The sequence below is a fragment of the Rhipicephalus microplus genome, unplaced genomic scaffold, assembly GCF_043290135.1.
Source record: "Rhipicephalus microplus isolate Deutch F79 unplaced genomic scaffold, USDA_Rmic scaffold_121, whole genome shotgun sequence".
In the NCBI taxonomy this organism is placed as follows: Eukaryota; Metazoa; Arthropoda; class Arachnida; order Ixodida; family Ixodidae; genus Rhipicephalus; species Rhipicephalus microplus.
The window spans coordinates 449108-467023 of NW_027464693.1; the positions used below are offsets into that span (position 1 = coordinate 449108).

The window sequence follows — 17916 nt, forward strand, 5'->3', positions numbered from 1 at the left end:
AGTCGAAAGAATTTTGAATAGTAGTGAGATTTGAGTTTCAATACGATGTGAGTGATAACCTGTAAAATGTGTAGCATTTTAATATTTATTATAGTTAGAGCACAGAAGTTGTCATAAGAAGCTTCTAAGCCTAATAAAATGATGAATGAATTTGGGGGTAATACGTTCATGCAAAGGGGCCCTGCAACACTTTTTCAAGTAGCCAAAAAATGAATTTCCTAAAAAAGTTTTTGCCTCACTAATTCACCTGCAACAAAAAATTTTTAGAATACATCCAGTATGAGCAGAGGTTTAAAAATTTGTCACACACTGCGATCGCATTCTTTCTACTCTCAACTCGACGAAAAAGCTGGACTCAAGCAGGGAGGGACGGCACGGGGAAAAAAGTACGTCACATGGGCCACATGATCTTGAGTACTTTTTCTCGCTTTTTTTTTTTTTTTTCGATTCACAGCCCACGTACGCGTGGAGAAGTGGATGTCTCCCGCGGCGGCCCCAGTAAGGACCAAGCGCACCATTCTTAAAACAGCCAATGGCTGTTACAAGTGATTTTTGAGCTTGTAGTGTGATTTGCTGAGAGAAGGGAGCAATTTTTAGCTGCTTTGAGAATTTATTGTGAATTGCAGGCCGCGTGCTTCGCTATAATATTTAGCTCGCGTGTTCTCGGTAGCCTCGACTACCGATCGGCACAGTTTTCCGACCATGCTCAATAAGTGTTGCAGGGCCCCTTCAAGTTTGAAGGGAGGCTTCGCGGCAAAGCAGATTCTTCTAGACCTGTGCCTTCACGGCCTATATTGCAGTGAAACCACCTTTACAAACGGTTACATGCAGAATAATTATTATTCACTTGTGCGTTCATAGCAAATACTTAGAAATTTTCAATGTGAGGAAGAAAATGGACACATGCGAAAGCACATTGCCATCCCCAGGCTCGCTCGACTGTTCGTTCCCTGGCTATGCTTTGACTGCTGCTGCTGCTATCTTCCCGGTCGCTGTGAACCTCAATAAACACCCGTAACAAGGCTGGAGAGGTGCTGTGGAGAGATGCAAGACTGGTTTGCGTCGTTGGCAGGCGAGGCATGAGCGGACGTATTTGCAGACGAAGCTGTACATTCCGCGCCAATAATAGCGTAGGCGAAGGCGCGTGTACGTCTTGAACATGCCATCGTGGCCACACTCAGCGTCACTGTGGAAAGCGAAGCAGAGATCGCGACGGAGATGGCGGGGCATGACCAATAGCCATGTGCGGCCATCGGTGTGGTCGTTACGGCGGTATAAAAGACAATCGGGGATAGCGTAATGCTGCACTTGGCGGCGTAGCGCTCGTGGAGCCGGTGTGGTCAGAGGGCTCGACAAAAAGTTTAGAATTGCGGCGATCCAAGGGTCATTTCGTTGCTCCGAGGCCATGTCCAAGATGTCGAGTGGCAAAATATTGTGATTGTGACTAGATGCGTGCGTCTGAAATAAGCTGGAAGCGTGACGAGGGCGTCAGCATCAGAGTGTTGTGCGCCAGAACGGTATACGACCCGGACGTCGTATTCCTGAAGTCGGAGGGCCCACCGAGCAAGGCGGCCTGACGGGCTCTTGAGGTTTGACAACCAACACAGAGCGTGGTGGTCTGTTACGACGTCGAAAGGACGACCGTAAAGATAGGGGCGAAACTTCTGTAGAGCCCATATGATGGCCAGGCACTCTTTTTCGGTTACCATATAATTGGTCTCAGGTTTTGTGAGTGCACGACTGTCATATGCAACCACGTATTCGGCGTTGGCATCGTCACGTTGTGCGAGCACAGCACCAAGGCCGACACCACTAGCATCAGTACAAATTTATGTGCGTGCCCTCGGAGCGAAGCGATGCAAAATTGGTGGAGACTTAAGCAGGCGTCGAAGTGTCTTAAACGCATCGTCACAAGCTTCTGACCAGGTAGTTAATTCATTGTCGCCTTGGAGGAGTGCATTGAGAGGTGCGATGACAGTAGCAAAATTACAAACGAAGCGCCGAAAATATGAGCATGGGCCAATAAAGGTGCGCAGAGCTTTCAGGTTATTAGGCTTCGGGAACTCGGATACGGCACGAAGTTTAGCAGGACCGGGAAGAATGCCTTCTTTGGAGACGACGTGGCCTAGTATAGTTAGTTTTCTAGCGGCGAATAAGCACTTTTTCAAGTTAAGCTGGAGACCGGCATTTTGGACACAGGTCAAAGCTTGATGCAACCATTGTAGATGGGTCGGAAAATCTGGCGCAAAGACGACAATATCATCCAAATAGCAGAGGCAAGTGTGCCACTTCAAGCCGCGCAAGATGCCGTCTATCATGCGTTCAAAGGTGGCGGGCGCGTTACAGAGACCGAATGACATTACAGTGAATTCGTATATTCCATCTGGTGGTACAAACGCGGTTTTAGAGCAGTCAGTCTCAGCCATGGGCACTTGCCAGTAGCCTGAGTGGAGATCCAAGGAAGAAAAAAACTCTGCTCCTTGCAAGCAGTCGAGTGCGTCATCAATTCGTGACAACAGGTACACATCCTTGCGGGTAATCTTGTTAGGCCGGCGATAATCGACGCAAAATCTATTGTGCCATCTTTCTTTCGAACAAGGACCACAGGTGGTGCCCAAGGACTGTTGGAAGGTTGAATGACACCGCGTTTAAGCATGTCATTCACCTGGTCATCGATAAGGCGCCTCTCACTCGCCGATACTCGGTAAGGACGCTTACGAATGGGCGCGTGGCTTCCGGTGTCGATAGTATTTAAAACAGTCCTTGTGTGGCCGAGTGCTCTTGCTTGGCAGTCGAAAGACAAAGAGAAACCGTCGAGCAAGCGAAGAAGTTGGTCTCGTTGTGTCGTCATAAGGTCGCTGGCTATAGCTGGTGTGAAAGATCGCGGTAGTGGCTGAGGAGTTGATGTCTCAAGGGTGGCCATATCAGTGTGGTCGTCCATGGTCTCGAATACCGAAGATGACGCCAGCAGCTCGGCTTTGTCGAGTGTTTCCCGGCGTCCCAAAGTGATTGGCTCGGGCGATGGATTGGTAATGTACATCACAGAGACACCTGAATGAAACTCGAGAACGGCAAATGGCAATGGCAGTGATCGGCAGCGAACTAGAAGTGCAGACGGTGCGAAAAGCAATGAGCCACCGTCTTCAGAGTCGCAAGAGATGGAGACAAGAACAGTAGACTGCGCAGGCAGAATGGTGTAGTCACAAACTGTGATTTTGCGACATGTGTCCTTGTCATCGATGACATCTGTCGAAAATGGGAACAACTCGAGGTCAGCGCGGGCGCAATTGATGATCGCACGTTGTGTAGAGAGGAAATCCCACCCCAATATGATGTCGTGAGAACAAGATGGCAGCACAATAAATTCGACCACATAAAGAGCATCCTGGATGACGACACGAGCTGTGCAGGCACCGGATGGCTCAACGTGCTGCGCGTTGGCTGTACGAAGGGATAGTCCAGAAACAGGCATCGTGACTTTTCCGATATGACGGCAAATGCGGGCATCAATCTCTGAAAGGGCAGCGCCGGTGTCGACAAGGGCTAGCGTCCATGTTCCTACTAAAGCGACTTCAATAACGTTTCTGGGAGAAATTCGAGGCCTTGTGCATTTCGCCGGAACCGCAGTTCTCGCCTCCTGAACTGCGCCACTTAGTTTTCCTGGAGCACAGGGCTTTACCGTCGGTGCATAGGGGAAAGGGAGCGGTGGCGAGGAGAAGACGAGCGGCGAGAGGAGGGTGGGGTCCGGGAGGTAGCATCAGATTCGTAGTCGCCTGAGTAACTGCGGCGGGGTTGACGCTGTGCATACATGACTCATGGTAGACGCACACAGTTGAAGATAGGTGGTGCCTGAAAGCGACAGTAACGGGCCACATGGCCAACTAGACCACAATGAAAACAAATGGGACGGCTGTCTGGAGTGCGCCAAGGGTCCTCGGCTCGTGCGTACTGTACGACTTGGCGAGCGGGCGGTGATACTGGCGGGCGAATAGGCGGACTACGAGGGCTGTAACCTTGCATCACAGGCCTGGAAGCGACCGCGGCTTACGTCAGGGGAGCAGCAGTCGGAGCCTGATGGAGCGAAAGCGAGACCTCTTCGGCGACCTGGTCCCAGATGATGTTTTGGAGAGGGGGCGCCAACGGGGAATTCGACTGGTCGTGAACAAGCTGCATCAGCGAAAGCTTGCGAGCGACCTCTTCACGAACGAAATCCTTAATCTGTAGCAGCAGCGATAAGTTGTCAGGAGCAACAGTCAATCCCAACATTGAAGTCGCCTGTGGATGGCAACGGCGCGTGGCTGTGCGTTGTTTGCGCAGCTCATCAAAACTTTGGCAAAGACTCACAAGTTCAGACACTGTGGACGGGTTCTTTGCCAGCAGCATCTAAAAGGCGTCGTCTTCAATCCCTTTCAAAATATGCCTGATTTTGTCGGCATTGGCCATTGCGACATCAATGCGGCTACACAGGTCGGCAACGTCTTCAATGTAGCTGGTGAGTGTTTCACCATTCGCGGCCACGCAACCGTTGCTCGGCTCGAAGCTTGCGAACAGCGGGGCGCCAGAATACTTCCGTCACATGCGTTATGAAAGCAAGTCACGTCGGGAAGTCGCGTTGGTGGTTTCGATGCCACACGCTGGCCACGCCACTCAAATAAAATGACACGTACCTGAGCTTCGCAGCGTCATCCCAGCGGTTGATCACGCTTACCCATTCGTATTCCGCGAGCCAGTCTTCAACATCCTCCTCTTCTGTACCGCTGAAGATTGGTGGGTCGCGTTGACGCGATGGGCCCGGGCAGACCAATGTGGGCACCCGGACAGCAGGTTGTAGCTGCGGTTAATTTGGTGCTTCATCCGGCATTGCAGGTTGTTGCTGCGGTTGATTTGGTGCTTCATCCGGCAATGCAGAGGCTGGCTTGAGTTTCCGGCTGCGAAGTTCCAGGTTGGCCCGACCCAGCAGCTCCAACACTTGTTACGGGGGTTCACTGAGGTTCACAGCGAACGGGAAGATAGCAGTAGCAGCAGGCAAAGCGTAGCCAGGGAACGAACAGTCGAGCAAGCCTGGCGATGGCAATGTGCTTTTGCAAGTGTCCATCTTCTTCCTCACAATATCAATAATTTAAATTTGAAGCGAAGCGAATTCTAATACTGTACTATTCACAGGAATATTCTAAGCATTCGAATATTTGCACAGGTTAGAATATTGCCTGCTGATCATGACACGATTATTGTTAAAATACTGTTGCATAATACTCTCTGCCAAACAGTGGCACATACCCACAGGCGGGTATGTGCCGCAGGTGACTGATGGTAATTGTCTACTCAGGACAGCGAGAACACACACGGGTAATAATATGAAAATAAAAATATTAAAAGAAAAAATAGAGGTGTGTAAACATTTCAAACGCCAAGTATTTTATGAACAGTATTTGCTATTTGATTGGCTATGAAATTTTTACTATTCGAACTTCTCGAAGACAAATACAGTCAACATCGAATAAACAGTTTGCCTTTCAAACTGTCTATTAGTGTCAGCCAAGCACACTCTAGAATTGTGGCAAAGCTGCCTATCAGGCTCTTCTGCAGTCGCAACTGTATTGAATCAAGATAACACTGGTCCCAACCTTGAGGTAGGAAAGATAGGGGCCCAATTATTGCTGTTTAAGACCCCAAATTTGGGCAACCCTTGGGTGGTGCCAAATATTGTACATAAATACAATTCGTCCTTTGTATTGCCTCCTTTTTCATCAATTTCGTCACAAGAAACACTTTCAAAATATGCCCCAGGGAGGCTCGGCCTTTCAAACTACTTTGGATGCTTAGTATCACCTGTAGGCACTTTGCAAACAGGGAGGCAGGCTTCCAAAACAAAACTGCCTATTAAAAAAAAGGCAAAGTGAGATCGGATCAACATACATAACTCCTCGGTCATTATAAGAATGTACTTAGGAATCATGTCCAACTTTTTCTTGAAATTCCATTTCAAGGTATTTGAAAAATATTTTAAAACATTGTATTGCATTGGCACACATGCTTCACTACTGAAATTCACTTTGCACTTTGGATTTTGCTATTCACATAGCTAAAAAAAAGCATGTGCTTTCAATGCTAAGATACTGAGGAATAAAACAAAGTTGTAAATAACTTTTGCCAACAAACCTTTGCACTTGTAGAACGTCGATCCTTTTAAAGAAACATCCAAATGCCTCTCGATGTAGTACCTTTTGTAGACAACCTTCAAAGCATAGTTCGCAACTGAAACTGTTCGTCACCAGCCAATGAAAAACGTTTTGATATGTCAGGTTCTCGCCCTCAGACAATCTGTGCCTCATTCCAAGCCTCTCCCTCGACAACACTTGTGCAATGAAGACTCCACGAAGATGCTCGTGCAATGAAGACTCCTTGAAGACGCCCAAGTGCTGCAATCAGCATATGTTACTCATCGCTTGACAATCGTCGATGGCAGCACAAATGCACACAGTGACTTCATGTATACCCAGGCAACACTCGGCTTCACATCGACACTGCAGTGGCTCGGAGCTGAGAGTATGTTGAAGTGAATAGGTGCACTCTCGCCTTCAATGTGTACTCAAGAGCAGGTTCATTATTGCTGTGTGCCATACTTCTTCAGAACTGGCCATCAGAGGATCGCCAACCAGTTGCGTACACTGCTCGTGCACAGACATAAACAGAACGAAGGCCAGCCCATACTGAACACTTAAAAATTCACCTCCTCCAGCATCACTTCAAGATCGAGTGCGCCCAAAAAACAACTGACTACCGCACAGGCACTTCCATGCTACCTAATGCTCTCTACCCACCAGCAACTGTTGTCCAAAAGGTAGAGCTGTATGTCCAACACGCATTCTGTGCTATCCCCCCCACGTGTGTAAGAATTTAGCAGGACCTTGCTTTTGGAACTTCATTTGCAAACCAACGACTTCCGTGCCCATGAAGATGCAGATACTGCGATCAAAGGTGTCCTCAAAAGGAGCGTCTGCCAGTGAGCATGGCTCAGTTTTGCGCTTCTCTTGCTGAAGGCCTTCTTAGCAGGCGATGCCAACCGATACTTGCTTCTATGCGGAAGCACACCGTGTGCCTTATCCCTTATGGGCACTAGGGGGTGAAGAATAGCCGCTGTCACTTTCTCCTCTGATGGGCACTAGGGGGTGAAGAATAGCCGCTGTCACTTTCTCCTCTTCAACAACAAATCCTGCACAAAATAAAAAAGGAGTAGAACCGAGCTTCAGTTTTTTGCAGCAGCTTTGGGAACAGAAATTATGCAGTTTTGTAGCAGCTTTGGAGCAGTAAAAGCGAGTTTCGGAGCAGCTCTGGAGCAACAAAAGGTGAGTTTTGGAGCAGATTCCTTGGACCACAACACTGTTAATTCAAATTTATGCTTTCTGGTTAACACATAACATTTCATTGGGTTTTACTAGGCGCTGATCAAGCTACCAGACTTACTCGAAATTCATATATATTAAAGCTTACATCAAAGGTGAAAGTGCAGCAATTCAAAGAAAAAACATGAACAGCGTTCCGGACAGCTGCTAGAACTCAAAGGAAGAAAAAATTAGTGTTAAAATGTTGCAATGTACAAAATGTGATTAAAACACCACATACAACATGAACAGCAACTCAAGACTAGACATGAGCTACTATGTATTAAAACTCGTCTTCATACTAAAGCCATGAGGCTCTATAAAATTGAATGTAAAACACTTATCTTCTGGTCATTGAAATGCCACTACCGACATGAGAACCACGGGTAAATTTAGATGCACTCGATGCGCCATTGCTAGGCAATTAAATGAAAATTTTTTATTACGATAGGAATTATATGGACACTCAATGGGTTCTCGCCGTCGCCACCACGCTTCGCACTACAAGCTGGTACCATTCCCCGCACATTGTACGTTTGACCCGCACTTTAAATTGCACAAGCTGGAGTGATGAGCGCTGCTCAAGCCGAGATTAATGGAGACAGCCAATCTTTGTCGCTCAGAGGGCACACATCCCACCGCGTATTGGAACTGCCGTCGAATACTCAAGCAGGAAGGAGACACAGCACCCATCTTGAACGAGCATGAAAAGAAGCTGGGGAAAAAAAAGGTCGCTCAAGCAGCAGCCATGAGCTTTGATTCTAATGAAGAGTGAGGTTACGATAGCTGGCGCACGCAATGTCAGCAAGCATCATCGCACATTGACTCGTACACCGTGTTGTTATGTGGTGCGGTCTTAACAGGAATGAATTGCGTGATAAGAGCATTTCTCCCTGGAGTGAACGTACTTATTCTAATACACCAGCATTTTGTATAGTTGTGAGTGTCGTGATGTCAGATTCAAGAGAGTTAGCTGTCAGCCTTCGTATAACCATAGGGTCATGAAGTGGACGAAGGCAGCAGTCGCTGTTTTCATGAGTGAACTTTTTATTTGGGCTAACCTGTGCCAGTAGAGTGAAACGTCACTCTACAAGCTATACATGCTGCAGACTGATATCACCGACATAGAGCGTCGCCGTCGATAATCTGCCACCAAATAAAGTGCGGCAGCATTTATACATGTGTTATCGAAAATTCCAGCATTATTGCTAGCCTCCATGTAAGTTCCAGAACAAGCTGTAGTGTACCCATCGTGCGTGTAATCTCATCGGATAATTCTATTGATTATCTAGAAAGTCCCAAGTCATTCGGGCGCGGTTTGCGCAAGGCAGCGTTAGACGCGTAATGGTAAGAAAGGAGTGTGTGCGGCATCACCATTACAACATTACAAATTGTTGCTGTTGCAGTCATCAGTGAGACTGATTTTTAATTTTTCTTTCAGTTTATATGGTAAAAAGCTACCCCACTGTCGCCGAGCAACCACCAAGCACAGCACGCGCTCGGTAGTTGTCTCGGCATTAGTACGGCGAGTATTTTTTATAGCTTGTAAAACACTTTCGCTGTTAAAACATACATAGAGTCGCATAGTGAGGTACGCACACAAATGCCACCTTAACAAGAATCATGAATTGCTTTCACGTGGTGCAAGGCTCATGCATTATCCGAAATACGATGCTTGATATGAATGCGGAATTTTTTATAGACATGATTACGCTCTTTGTGTAGCACACACGTGAACTCAGTGAATGATGGAGCTCTCAAGTAAATTTGAAGTTGCATGTGCAAATTTCTGTTTAGGCGCCGCTTGGCGCAGCACATCAGATTGGCGCAGCATGGGACAATCGGCGCAGCACTTCTATTCCTGGAGCTGCACTCACATATCCAAGGGAAAAGAAAGCTCACAAAAGAAAACGGTGGTAGCTGTTGCAGTTATTCACCAGTTAAACAGTGCATTTCACACCATTCAGAAGAGCTAGACAGAAGTGGCAGGTGCATACGTGCTACAATTGCTACACGAGTGCAGAGTGGGACGTTGTCACTAAGGCATACCATTACCAGGTTTTCTTAGCCGATGACAGAAAAAGCACTTGCAACGATTTTCACTGAAGCCAAGTCTAGAGTTCGCTACTGTATGGTGTTGGTTAGTGGCGCCCCCATCTAACAGTGAAGGGTTTGTGTGAAGTTGGATCGAGGACCATTGTTGCTTTGGTTGAGCAGCAGCTGACTGTGTTGCTGCGCTGCGGACTCCTCTAGAACTAGGGCTATGGCTTGGTTGCCATCTACGAGAACTAACAATACTTCCTTCAGTATGATTCAGTATGAAGCTGTAAGCCTTGGTTAAAGTTGAGACCTGTTGTCTTTGTGCCTTACTTATGATTATCAGGAAAATGTGATGAAAAATTATTTAGACACAAATTCTAACCTCTAATGCGCGACACCGCGTCCAGTCATCAATCAAGTCAATACTAAAGTCAAAGTACAAATCTCCGCAACGACGCCTACAGAGACGTAGACACTACCAGGGAATGACCACATATACCCATATAGTGAATGGGGGGGGGGGGTATCGTCACTGTAGCTCAGTAGATAGACCATCGGACACGTTATTCGAAGGTCCCAGCTTCAGATCCTGCTAGCGGCAAGTTATCTGTTCACCCACTTTTTTTGTTCACATTTACATTACAATTATTGCTAACAGCAGCTATACTTTGGTTGGCATTGTCTGTTAGTCCTGATAAATATTCTGCATAGCAAACACTAGCCCTTATAATTTCCACTTTTTTTTTCATCCATAGCAAAGGTCTCGTTCTGGCAGACTTGATACCTTCAGGTGGTATGGGAGGAAATATTGGTCAGCTGCCATCTCGTAATACAGTCGACGACCGATTCCCTGGATGCCCAAAATTCCGGACATGGCCAAGCCCGATTTCCTGGACTCATTCCCGACACCATTATGTTCCTCATAAAGTCAATGTATTGAAATGTCCGAAATTCTGGACACTTAAACCCTTTGCCATCCGATTTTCCAGACTTTTCACCGCTAGCCGCGGACTACAAATCGCCACCAAACGCCACCAATTTCATTGTATTAGCCTAACACTTTACTCGGCATTGCAGGTGTGGCCAAGTGCGGCCAGCAGCACCGCGCCTACAGCCCCGTGGCTGCCGCACTCTTGAAACCGCACTTTGCTGCAACCTAGCGCATACCAATCTGTTGCCAGCCATAGCCCAGTCAAACCACTGTGTTCGTTCACGTGTTTTTCTGTCAGCTATACGGTAGATTGTGTGCTGCAGCGTGGTATCTTCAGCGTTCACGTTTCCCGAGCGTTCGCATTTGCCTTGAGTTTTTAGCGGTTTGGTGCTGCCTTTTTTCAAGCGAATTCGCCGTTAAAAGCGACCGCACCAACTGCTCCTTCATCTTTGGTCACGTCTTCAAAGCGCACAAATCTACCTCATAGGATTACAATGAAAAAGAAAGCCGCCATCATCAAACAAATTCAAAACGGCCAAGTCACAGGCAGAGGTGGGTAAGGAGTGCAGAATTTCTAAGCAAACTGTTTCGGACTTTATGCAGAACAAGGCAAAGATTTTGGAACTGAGTGCCAAGTCAACCAGGGCTGCAAAGAAGAATCCAGGTCAGGGTGTTTACCCGAAGCTCGAGGAAGTGCTCCTTGTGTGGCTCAATATCACAATCGGCAAGAAAATCCCGGTGTCACGTGACATCCTGAAGCAAACGGCGGAGGTTTTTGGGCGCCAGACGATCGAGAAGGATTTCAAGTTCAGTGATGGATGGCTTTGCAATTGAGGGAGTCACAATGACTTGAAATTCAAGATCTGTAGGGAAAGCGGTACCGTCAACGATTCCGTAGTCTCCAAATATCGGAATGGTAGGCTGCGGTTCTTGCTCCAGTAGTTTTTATCAGACTTTATTTTCAACTGCCACGCAACAGGACTGTTTTAGAAGCTCCTGTCAAAGAAAATGCTTGCATTTGCTGGTGACGCCTGCTACGGCGGAAACAAGAGCAAGAAGTGGCTCCCTGTCTTCGTTCGCAGGAACATGTCAGGCAGCGAGAAGCTTCCGTAGCTTGCGATAGGGAAGTTGGAGCATCAAAGATGTTTCAAGAAGGCAGCAACTCTGCCTGTTCTCTACGAAGCCAACAAGAAGGCAGGGTGACCCAGCAGCTATTCCAAGCGTATGCCCGCAAGCTGGACAGAAGGTTCGAGCAGTAACACCCAAAAGTGCTGCTTTTTGTGAATAAAAAAGTTGTCAACTAAAAATAGTCACTCCTCAGTTGCCACTTCATTGGATGCGACACTGCCTCTGCGCACAACTGCGCGTGGTCACATCAACAACCTAAAGGCTATAAAGATTGAATTTATGCCACCAAGCACCACATCAATCCTGCAGCCGATGGACCAAGGCATGATTTGCAACTTGAAGCATTTTTATAAATCACACATGCTCAGCTGCTTGTTGCTGTGCTCCGACAGTGGGAAAAGCTACGCTGTTGACCTCAGGTCTGAGCATGACATGCTTGCAGACTCATAAAAGGCGGTTACGTAAGAGACTCTTCGTAACTGTTTTCGCCATGCAGGCTTCACATTCTACGCTCGGTGCTAAGAAAGCTGTCTCACCTAAAAAAGACAGCGTGTGCGATGAACTTCTGTTTGGGGACATTGCCTTCGATGATCTGCATGCTGCTGGCGTTTCAATTCTAGCCGGCATAACCTTTGAGGGCTTCGCCGACACTCAGTAGGACTTCGAACTGAGTGGGGGATTGACGGCTGACGAAATCATTTGTCAAGTAACGGGGGATTCTGATGACTCTGACACCGAGTTTGAAGAGGCAGCACCTACACAGCCAACGAGCTCGGAGTGGACGCTAGCACTGATGACGCTGTCATCGTTGTACAGTGGCAGCATGACGTTAACCGAAATCGAGGCAGACATGATTGCGGGCCAGCAGATTGCCCTGCAAAAGATAATCAGAAACGTTTTGGGGGCCAAAGTGTTGACCAATGAGATTACGTGGGCCACATCGAGTTATTTTCACATATCTTTTTTTAACACAAATGGCATTTTTCAAAGCCACCTAAACAACACATTCGCTGGATTGCAATGAAAATCTTGTACCCCTACCATTGCCTTCTCTGTCAGCGAAAAATACCTGTGAAAAAATAGGCAGATACCACGTACAGAAGGAATCTATGATATGCGAAGAACAAATGAGAAATGTTGATATGTCACTTTAATATCAGCACAACGTTACAAGAAGGAGGTAAATAATGCCGTACATGACTTCCGTGTCATAATTGTGATGTTTGATTGTGTTATTGACCTTTGTCATCTATTCACGTCACGCGATACCAAATTTAGTATATTTGGAGCTAGCAAAACGGTCGCGAGCACGCTATGAGCGTGGTATGTTGTCATGTTCTTACATGACACGCGTGTCAGGATAATTATGTTTGAGCCAGTCTTATATTTCGTCATCCATTGAGGTCACGTAACGCCGAATTCGGTATATGTGGAGCTAGCAAAACGGCCGCAAGCATATCATGAAGGGCCAGACATACTCCAATGTAGCGTTCATGCACGTGAACGCTGAGCACAGCGACGCAATGTTAGCAGAACTCAAGCACTCTATAGTCTGACGCTAGGCGCGACCAGCGTCCGTCGGCGCTTCCTGACGACAAATGGCGCGAAATGCGACATGCTCCATCTCGCGCCAATGCGCTTTCTTTTTTTGTGACGGGGGGATGCTGAATGCGCTGAAACGCGCATGGGTCAAATAAATGCAATGCCGCGTGCGCCTGCGAGTATATGGCAGGACCGGCGCCTGGCGTGGCAGGACCGGCGCCTGGCGTGGCAATGCCGTCGTGACAATGCCGTCGTGACGCGACGAATTGAACGCCGGCAAGAACGCGCACTGCGTCACGCCGAAATGTATTGGCGCCTTGACTGTGGCATGTACTCGTGTTTTCACATGACACGCATCTCATGATTATCATCTTTGCACAAGTCACATACCGTCGTCATCCATTGGGGTCACATGATACCAAATTTGGCATATGTGAAGCTAGCGAAACGACTGCGAGCGCATTATCAATGTGGCATGCAGTCATGTTGCTACATGACACGCATGTCGTGATTATCCTGTTTACATGAGTCATTTACCTATGTCGTCCGTTCGCATCACGTAATACTGAGTTTGGTAGTTGTGCAGCTAGCGAACTGGCCGCGAGCGCATCATGAGCGTAGCACGTAATCATGTTGTTACATGACACGCATCTCATGTTTATCATGTTTGCACCAGTATCATACCTTCGTCATCTGTTCCCGTCCCGTAATACCAAATTTGGTTTAAGTGATTCTAGCGAAGCGGCTCCCAGCGCGTCATGAGCGTGGCATGTAGTCATGTTGTTACATGACACGCATCTCATGATTATCATGTTTGCATCAGTGACATACCTTCGTCATCCATTTACGAAATGTAATACCAAATTTGGTATATGTGACCCTATCGAAACGGCCATGAGCGCATCATGAGCGTGGCATGTAGTCATGTTGTTACATGACCTGCATGTCATGATTTTCTTGTTAGGGTCTGTCACTTGTGTTCCCCATGCAATCATGCCATACCATACCGCGGGCGAGCGGGCTGGCGGGCAGTCTGGCGGGCAGGCAGGCAGGCAGAGAAACAGACAGAGAGACAGATGCAGACAGAGAGACAGATGCAGACAGATGCAGACAGAGAGACAGATGCAGACAGATGCAGACAGAGAGACAGATAGACAGATGCAGACAGAGAGACAGATAGACAGATGCAGACAGATAGACAGATAGACAGATGCAGACAGATAGACAGATGCAGACAGATAGACAGATGCAGACAGATGCAGACAGGGAGACAGATGCAGACAGATAGACAGATGCAGACAGACAGATGCAGACAGACAGATGCAGACAGACAGATGCAGACAGACAGACAGATGCAGACAGACAGACAGATGCAGACAGACAGACAGATGCAGACAGATACAGACAGATACAGACAGACAGACAGACACAGACAGACAGACAGATACGCTCAAAGTCGCCGAAGTTCGCTAAGAAATGCTTCGCATTTAAAAGGTGCACTTTTTTGTGCATTCGTTTTCCCGGACTGCCACATTTTTTGGATGTCCTCGCAATCCTTTGAGGGTCGGGCAAATCAGTCGTCTACTGTAAGATCTTAAGCTACCTGATGCAAACAGGCAGAAAGAAAAAAATTGGCCCCGTATCTGCATTAAATCTGCAAATGTCGTCGAAAGAAAATAGTCTTGCGTGTGAAGAGAGTGAACAAGACATTTATTTTATGTTCCGCGTAAGAAAATCGCGTGGACGGTATTCTGGAGGCACTGCGTTAGAATGCCTCGAGCGTGCAGCGGAGGCGAACGAGCGCATCAAAGTACGTCACACGTGAGATAAAAGCGCCATCTGGCAGTTGTCTTAGAAAACAAAACGCGTGGCTTTGAGATAGGTGTGTGCGCCCAACTCAGAGGTTATGAGGTGTAGAACGCAAGGCAACGGGTAGATGCAATCACAATTTCGTTTTAGCAAAGCGCTGGCAATAATCACCTTTCCGTGGAAGCGTTGCATGGTCAGTGCAGCGTGATAAGCGCTACGGTCTTTAAAATTACTTATGTATGCCTTTTCTAGTAAGAGACGCACATGCAGAATGTATACGTGTTGTTATGGGACCCCAGACATGCGCAATAATTGCTTTTTAATGGACAATTGCACAAGCATGAACGGTCAACCTTGAGCAACATAGGTGGGCGCTGCGGACGGGGTCGGCAGTTTCAAGTACCCGATGTCGTTAAGAGTGGATAAACAGACAAATGTACAGACATAGAGACAGGCAGGCAGACAGGCCAAAATTTTTGCATCAAAGGTCCTTAAGAAAGACTATCATATTTAAAAGAACCGTAGCACATCCACGAAGTGAATGATGATTGATGGTGCAAAGCTTCACAGGCTCGCAGCTCAGTCGTCCATCCGTGTGTCAGTCCACTCTCCTATCAATCTAAACCACATGCAATGTGCGCGTGTAGTTGAGATTGCTTCAGCCACCTAGTGATCACTTCATGTACTGCAACAGTGCAGTGCCATTTAATAAACATTGTGAAAGTAAGAGGTGGCTACAATAATGCAGTACGGAGGAGAACTGAGCCACAGTGCAAGAAGCTTCTACATTCGCAGTCATCAACTACTAGTGGCAATAACCCTACTGGGTATAAGTCTACACACACACCCCATAATGTGGACTAGAGAGCATTACTGCCCCTGTAGCTCGCTAGCTATTAAAGCATCCAACCCATTATTCAAAAACCGCAGGCTGGTTGCCTGCCCATGGCAAGTTATCTTTTCGTAACTTGTCTTCCTTCCCATTTGCATTACATATACTACGTCCTCTATACTTTCCTTGCTATCACTGCCTCTTAGTTCTCAATATTGGTGTGTCTAACAAAGAAAATAAAGCCTTGAATTTTACCAATGTACATGGTATGCAATTTAAATATTATTACACTTAGCTCGTGCCAAGGGTAAGGAAAACCTATTTTTTACGTACCAGTTTGTCAATGCTGAAAATTAAAAATGAAAAATTTTGCAACATCAAAAAACTAGTGCACATGAAAGTTGCCCACATTTTTTTCCTCAGAGAAAAATCGCAGAAGTTAGCAAAAAAGAAAACAACACTCACTCTTTTGCAAGCAGAGTCAAGTTGTCAATATCTTGGCCATAAGAATATGTTCCGTCTAATCAGAGGGTAGGCTCAAGTGAGGACATACAGGACTTTCGACGTCATCCGACTCATATTTCGAAGCTGATAAGGCATTTCTGAAAGGAAAGAAAAAGAATGTTTCTTTTTCATTTCAACTAAATGAAAGGCTTCGTAGAGAAGAACTCCACTCCAATCACAACCACACATCGTATCCAGGCTAAAATTTGCCTTTGATGAAATAAACTAAAGAAGGTTCGCTATGGTACAAGGCAGGCAGGTCAAGACTAACTCCTAACAGCACTGAACCGCTAGAAACAAAGCACGCTTTAATGGTCCAGAGTTTATAGTGAGCATATATTAATGTGTCACACATATGCCGAGGAATTACATAAAGTGTTAAGACAAGTGAATTAGTCATGACTATTGCACCCTTCATAATAAGGCAGCGATAACAGACAATAATTCAATTTACAGGAACATGTCACAATTTGAAGGAAGCAACAATCTAGCAATCATGCACCCACATCCAACGGATCCTCAAAAACCTTTGTTTCACATTGCCTCACATTGTTTCACTAGCTAAAGTACATCAGAGATATATGATGAAACAAGCGCCAATAAGTACAAAGACGCAAAAAGGACACAGGATGAGCGCTTTTTGTGGGCGTAAATTCATCATGAACTTACCAACATGCCCAAGTGGCAGTCATTCTAGATACAACTGGATGAACCAGAAAAGTTTTGACAAGTGCCAGTACAGTCAACATCCGATTTCATGGACGCTCGAAATTCTGGACATGCTTGACTTCTTGGACGCATCTGTGGCACCGTCAAGTTCCCCATAAAGCCAGTGTATTTGTCCGAAATTTTGGGTGTTTATAGCTTTTGCCATCTGATTTTCTGGACTTTTTATTGCTAATCGCAGAGTCGCAGTCACTATCGATGCGACCATTTTGGTTTTCGTACTCTCGAAACCGAAAATGCCGCAATCCAGCGTACGCCAATACGTTGCAAGCCGTAGGTTAGTCAAACCTGTGGCCACAGCCACATGGTCAGCATGGTGCTGTGCCTGTGCTCCGAGTGGGAAAAGCTATGCTGTTGAGCTATGGTCTTCTGTAGGCATGTGTGCGGACTCATGGAAGGCTATTATGCATAGAAGGCCGTTACGCAATAGACCTTCTTTAACTGTTTTCACATGAAATACTTGACGCCTATACGGCTGTCTCACATGGAGTAGACAATGTGTGTGAAGAACTTCAACCAGCAGACGTTGCCTTCGACCTACTACATGCTGCCGGTGTTTCTATTCCAGCCAGGATAACCCTAAAGGGCTTTGCCAACGCTGACAAAGACCTCGAGCTGTGTGCGAATTGACCAATAACTAAGCCATTCATCAAGTTATGCAGGAGTCTGACAACCCTGCCATCGGGATCGAAGAGGCACTGTCTACACAGCCAACAAGCTTGGAGTTTCGAGTAATGACACCAAGTACAGGGACAGCACGACTTTAGCTGAAATTGAGGCAGACATCATCGCGGGCAAGTGGAATGCCGTGCAAACAAAAATAAGCTACTTTTTTTCGCCTAAGAGATTACTAATGCAGTGATGAGGCCACATAAATTTTTTTCTTTCTTACATTATACATATAGTTCTTAAATATTTGTATAATGGAAGAAAGAAGTATAAACGATTCTTTTCAGAGCCACCTAAACAATGCATTTGCTGAATTGCAATGAGAATCCTGTACTTCTGCCATGACCGCCTCT

General features: G+C 46.6%; 1 protein-coding gene and 1 non-coding gene across 2 annotated transcripts in view; both read right to left on the reverse strand.

The window, feature by feature from the left end:
* LOC142790713 (uncharacterized) overlaps positions 1 to 17916 on the reverse strand; it is a 110925-nt gene that overhangs the window by 11484 nt on the left and 81525 nt on the right. Inside the window, exons 9-10 of the mRNA XM_075885332.1 lie at positions 16130 to 16266; positions 6160 to 7213 (exon numbers count right to left, since the gene is read on the reverse strand). The gene's annotated coding sequence lies outside the window, so the exon portion shown is untranslated. The remainder of the gene's footprint in view (positions 1 to 6159; positions 7214 to 16129; positions 16267 to 17916) is intronic.
* Positions 11579 to 11715, reverse strand: LOC142790714 (U4 spliceosomal RNA). Its single transcript, XR_012889721.1, has one exon. It is a non-coding gene; the product is annotated as a U4 spliceosomal RNA (small nuclear RNA).